Genomic DNA, 6,000 nt, shown 5'->3' on the forward strand with positions numbered 1-6,000 from the left:
CAGGCGCTAGCAACCACCATGAAAGCATCATGTCCAGGGAAGAATAAGAGGCCAAACATGGGAAAAAACACCAACCACAGCATCACCCATCTCAAAGCCCATTTACAATATATATGTATACAATCCATATACAATATGTGTACATACTCACAAGAACATAGTATTTTTTTTTGGTGTTTTCCTATAATTCTTTCCCCTCTCTGTGCAAGGCTTCCTAGGCTTTGCTGTCCACTGCAAGTTCACCATATCTCAGTTATTATTTTGTAATCCCTTTGCATTGCTGATCACACCCTATTGTCCCCACACCTTCCTTTAGAGCAGAATCTTTCCCAGCAGACATTGTAGTAAGGCCACCCAAAACGCAGACGCTAGGAACCGGTTCTGGAGAGACCTGTCCACCTTCTCTTGAGCCCTATGCCCTGGAACACAGTAACAGTGAAGGAATGCCCCCTGCCTTTTATGTTTCAGGATAGGGCTTAACACAAAGAACTGCCTTTTCTTATAGACCTTGATAAGATTCAGAAAGGCTCCTTGCTGGCCTGTGATAAGGCTGCACACAGTCCCTCCAAACTCCTTTTTTTGTTTATCTCATAAAAGAATTGCTGAACCCTTTGTCCCCACTGAGCAATCCAGACAAAATGCCTGCTAACTTAACTAGCCAGCCTTACACAAGGCTCTCAGCCCCACAGGCTGCTGGATGCTGACACACCCCAGACACTGGGATACAGAACAGCCTCCCCACAAAGGCACCTCCCAGAACTGCAGGTGCACCATCTCCCCTCCCCCACCCGAATCACTGCCACTCCTGGAATCTTGGCCTGTGCACTCCTCCTCACAGGAAAAGCCTGATTCTACCCGATCTAGAGACACTTGCAGATCTCGAGGTCGGAATGTTCTTCCTGCTGCGCTGGTCTCTTCAGTAAAGGTTCTCATATCTGAGCCTGCATGTGTGGTTGTTGGGAGTTGGGTGGGCTGTGTCCTAGCTAGTAGCTCCCAAGCTCTGTGATGTTAGATCTGCTTTGAGAAGGACACTAAACTGTTTCTCTTTGGAGTATTGCCACTCTTTCATGAGATTTGTTTTATTTTTGGAAATGTGAGCCTGCATCACCTGTTCTCCACAGGATGCTACTCTAATTGCTTTCAGGTTGGCTCATTTTTAGATTTCTTTTTCTTCCCTGTTAATAGAAAGTGCTCTTCCTATCATTGCAGAAGTTTCTGTCTGTTTCTTTGCTTTTACACCTTTCACCCAAATATTATTTTGCCAAAATTTTTCCAATAAGCTGCTCATTCACGGACAGCTTGTGAAAATTTTAATGAAGCAAGTAATAATTACATGAAATAACAAATAATGAAGCCTCTGGACAATTCTCTAAGCAAAATATTTCTAAAGCTAACTCCCATCTACAAATGTGTACGTAATTTTTCAATGAATTTTAGAATCACGAAACTGTATTTAGACCAGATTATTTAAATGAGTTATATAATTTTATAAAACTTGCTAACTTGGCCTTAAAAACATTTGTACTTAAAATTTGCATGGAGGTAATGGCAGATTCACATGCCACTGGAAGATATGATCTAGAGAATCCTTTTGTACTTTGCTCAGTTTCTGGCAACAGTAGCAATTTGCAAGCTACAGGGCCACCTGGATATTGACATTGATGCCCTCACTGATCTTATTCAGATTTCCCAAGTTTCACTTGCACTCATTTGGTATATTTATGAAGACCCATACAAACGTACCATGCGTTCACCACCACAGGTAAGAAATGGATCAATTCCAACACCACGAAGATCCCTGGTGTTGCCTGTTGCCGCCGCACTCACCAACTCTTTTAAAACGTACCTGAGCTTTGTTTCCATCAGGTATGGTGAGACATGGAAATGACAGAATTTTTTCCTCACAGATTCCTAGAAACAGGAGGCCCATGTAGGACCAGACCTGGAGGCACCAGGGTTAGTCAGCAGCCAGAGGGACCAGGGGACGGTGAGCAAGGAACTTTATTATTCCTCCACAGGAAGGAACAGGTGAGAAAGGGGAAACAGGTTTAGAAATGGCCAGTTTGAATAGTTTCAGTAGACTTAAGGGGACAGGGGTCAACCCTAGTTGTCCGGTACCAGCTCTGGGGTGATTAGGGCAGGTGGAGAGTGACCCAGAGTGTGAGAACACAATTAGGGAAGTGGCCGGGGGTGTGGGGCTCTGGACTGGTTGTCTTGGATATATAGGGTGCATTCGAGCAAGATTTTGTTCTCTAAGAATTTGCTTGATCTGGGAGAGGCAATCTCTGCAGGATCACTAAGGCCTCCACTTATCAAAACATCAGAAAATACAGAAAATAAAAAGTTACAGTTAACACACTCCCTTTTCTTCTCTCTACCCTTAAACTCTGGCAACCACTATGCTATCATACTTTTCTAAAATTCTGCCTTTCAAAATGTTATATAAATGGTACCATACAGTATGTAATCTTTGGGGATTGGCTTTTTATCACTCAGCATTTCTCTGGAGATTCATCCAAGTTGTTGTGTGTATCAACAGTGCACTTATTTTTATTGCTAAGTAGTTGTCCATGTTATGGATCTATCACAGTTTATTTTACCATTCACCTGTTAAAGGACATCTGCGCTGATTCCAGTTCTGGACTATAATGAATAAAGCTGCTATAGAAATTCATGTATAGGTGTTGCATAAACCTAGTTTTCATTCATCAAAATCCCAACAGAGGCTTGTCTCGAGTATCAGATGGGACTTCATTTCTTGCTTTAGTGATCAAATATTATTATAAAAATCACAAGGAGCATATTCTATCACATACACCCATATTTCTTCTCTGTTGTTCCTTGTTCCTTCTTGATGCTCCAAGATTCCTTCATTTATTTATATATTTATTTCTGTTTGAAGAACTCCTTTTAGCCAGTTTCTACAGGAAGGCCTGCTAGTGACAAATTATTTTTCTTTTCCTGTATAGGAGAATATTTTTATTCCCTTCTCATTTTTGAGGGATGGTTTCACCAGATACTGAATTTGCAATGGACAGTCACTTTTCCTTCCTCACATGAAAAACAAGGTACTACTAACTTCTGGCTTCCATGGTTTTAGACAAGAAATCTGCTGTCATTCAAATTCTTGTTTCCTACAAGGTAATGTGTCATTTCTCCTGCTGTCTTCAAGATTTTATTTGCCTTACTCCCCACCTTCTGTGTAAATCTGAGGAAAGATGAGGTACATGGAGGGCGGTCTTACAAGCAGCCAGTGATAAAGCCAAGCTTTGAACACCATTGATCTAGTTGAGAGCTTTCACTGCCCCTCGCTCTCCTCCTGACCACAACATACTCAACGTCTATCTTAATTCAGAAGAATCAATGGGGAGAAATACATAAGAGAAAACTACTTCTTGAGGTTTCCAAAGATTTGAAATTATAAAGGAAAAATAATAAGAAATGGAAAAGTGACAGCTTGACCAAAAAAATGTAAATGATGGAACCATTTTATTCTTTATGATGTTCCCATCAATTTAGAGCTGAAATTGAGGTTTTGTTTCAATGGAGAAATAGTCATTACCTGTTATTTCATGTGTTTAACTCTGTCTCACGGGTGATAGGGTTTACAGAATCCACTGAAGAAACTTGCTCCAGTCCCATTAATCTCCCCATACATCTGGGCAAGAAAATCCCAATGTTCAATATCCATTGTGTACATTCAGTTGTACTTTTCTTCAAGTCCTTGAGAGTTTAAGGGTTATATTCAGACCTCCGTATCATGATATCAAGTGTAAAGCTCACACTTTGTTGGATTGTTTTAAATGGGCCTAAATCTCTTTTCTTTTCTTATCCTACTACTTACATGAAATTATGTATTATTTTTAGCTATCCTTATGCACAGAGTTAGTTATACAACAATGTGGTTATCTCCACAAAGAGACTTAGTTTTTAGTTTTTTTTCAGTAATGACTGATATTTAACACCAATAATTCCACATAAAATTATTTATATTATGTTTCACCTCTTAATTTGTTGATCTTTTATGTATAGGTTGTTTCCTGTCTACATCCAGTGGGCTAAGTATTTTGTGAACTACATATACAGAAGACTGAGTCATCATACATGACCCCATGAGAATCCACGTAGGCACTCATTTTAGAAGGGGGTGTTGTGGAAGACATGGATAGAACATGCTCCATACTGTGAAACTAAGAAAAGAAGATTTTGTTAATACTCCTTTTTGTTTCGGTCCTGTTGTGGGAGGCAGCCTATCAGTGGACTGAAATGGGGTCACTTTTAGAGAGATGGCAGGCCTAGCAGAGAATAATGCAGAGGACAAAACATGGTGTGTTTAGGTATGAGCTACAGAAGACATGCCCCCCGCTCCCTGTGAACAGAGTTTGTTTTAGAAAAATAACAAGAAATGGACTTTACAAGAAATGATAAGGGGTCTTGAATCCTAACTTGAAAGTAGACCTATACTATAAAATAAGGACCCCATCCAATTTAAGATTCTTATTTAGAAAAGAAAGTAATAATGATGGAGGAGGAAGTAAAAGGGTTCAAAGGTCAGATACCTGAGCTGACTTTTCAGGAATCAGGATGAAAGGTAAATGAGAGGACTAGGGAGGAATTTCAGTGGGGAATTTCATACAGGACAGGTTTGGAAAAGCTGGGTGAACGAAACGGGGAGAGTCAGCATAATGTTGTCTTCTGTGACCAGTGCAGAGAAAGCCATCGTGGATGCTACTGCTGTCTGCCTCAGTCCCCTGGGGCTGTCATAGCAAAGGGCCACTGACTGAAGGTTTTTAAACCACACAGACTAGTCTCTCACACTTCTGGAGGCTAGAGGTCGAAGATCGAGGCACCAGCACCATCGGGTCCGGATGAGAGCCCTCTTCTGGGTGTAGATGGCTGAGGTATGTGTCCTCTCATGGTGGGAGAGGGCAGGGATCTGTCTGGGATCTCTTTCATGAGGGCATTAATCCCATTCATGAGGGCTCCACGCTCATGATGTAATACCACCCTAAAACCCCACCTCTCAGTATTCACATTGGGGGTTTAAAATTTCAAGATATGAATGGGGGGGAACACCCACACTGAGACCACAACACCCTCTCCTTTAGCCTCCAGTCCCTGGTGCTCAGATAGCATTCCAAACAACAAGCAGGATCAATTTCATCCTCACTACATCCCTGGACTTCCGGTCCTTCAGGTCCTTCTTACTCTCCTTCTACCCTCAGAAACCCTCACAGGCTCTTTCTCATATTTGCTTGGCTGGAATTAAAAGGGACTATGGTTATTCTGGAAACTCTTTCTTAGTGATTCAAAAGGTTTAAGTAGGTCTTGCCACTTGAATTGTAGAACTCCTTGAGAATTCAACGTCTTTCTTCAAACGTGAGTGTCCATCTTTTGCTTTCATAAACTCCCTGCTCCAATCACAAAGTGATCCCCATCTCCTACTGACGAGAGGAAGCTCCGTCATGTGGTTGGGGGCCCTTTTCTAGTGGGAAGTTGGTGCAGAGCTGGGGTACGATTACTCTTTCAAGGTGAAGATGGAAGCTGAACTGATGGGAGAGAACTGGCTCACGCAGGTGTGCAGAGCCTGAGGGGGAATGAAATCTAAAGAAAGTGGGAAAGAAGAAGGCAAGATCATCCACATTTGAAGAAGCTGAGAGAACGTCACTGAATAAAGAAACATGATTGCAGGTTGTGTGTGAGAGAATTTCTGGAATGGTGTGCTTTATGAAGCCCTGGTCATCTTCATAAGGTAATCAGTGGTCTCTCTGTTCTTGTTTTTCTTTTTTCTTTCTTATCAGATCCCCAAATACAGTCTATTATGCTACCTACATTTTTTCTTTGATTTAAATTAGCTCATACACACAGGAATACGATGTTAGTTTCTATAGACCCTCTTGGTTCATATACAATTTCCCCTGGCATGTTAATAATTTGAAGGGATTAGGATCAGGTCATAGGAGGACTAAAGATAAAAACATCAGCAATAGTTAAAGATCT

Source organism: Callorhinus ursinus, unplaced genomic scaffold, assembly GCF_003265705.2.
Source record: "Callorhinus ursinus isolate GAN/ISIS: 27379988/994484 unplaced genomic scaffold, GSC_fseal_2.0 scaffold17, whole genome shotgun sequence".
Taxonomy (NCBI): domain Eukaryota; kingdom Metazoa; phylum Chordata; class Mammalia; order Carnivora; family Otariidae; genus Callorhinus; species Callorhinus ursinus.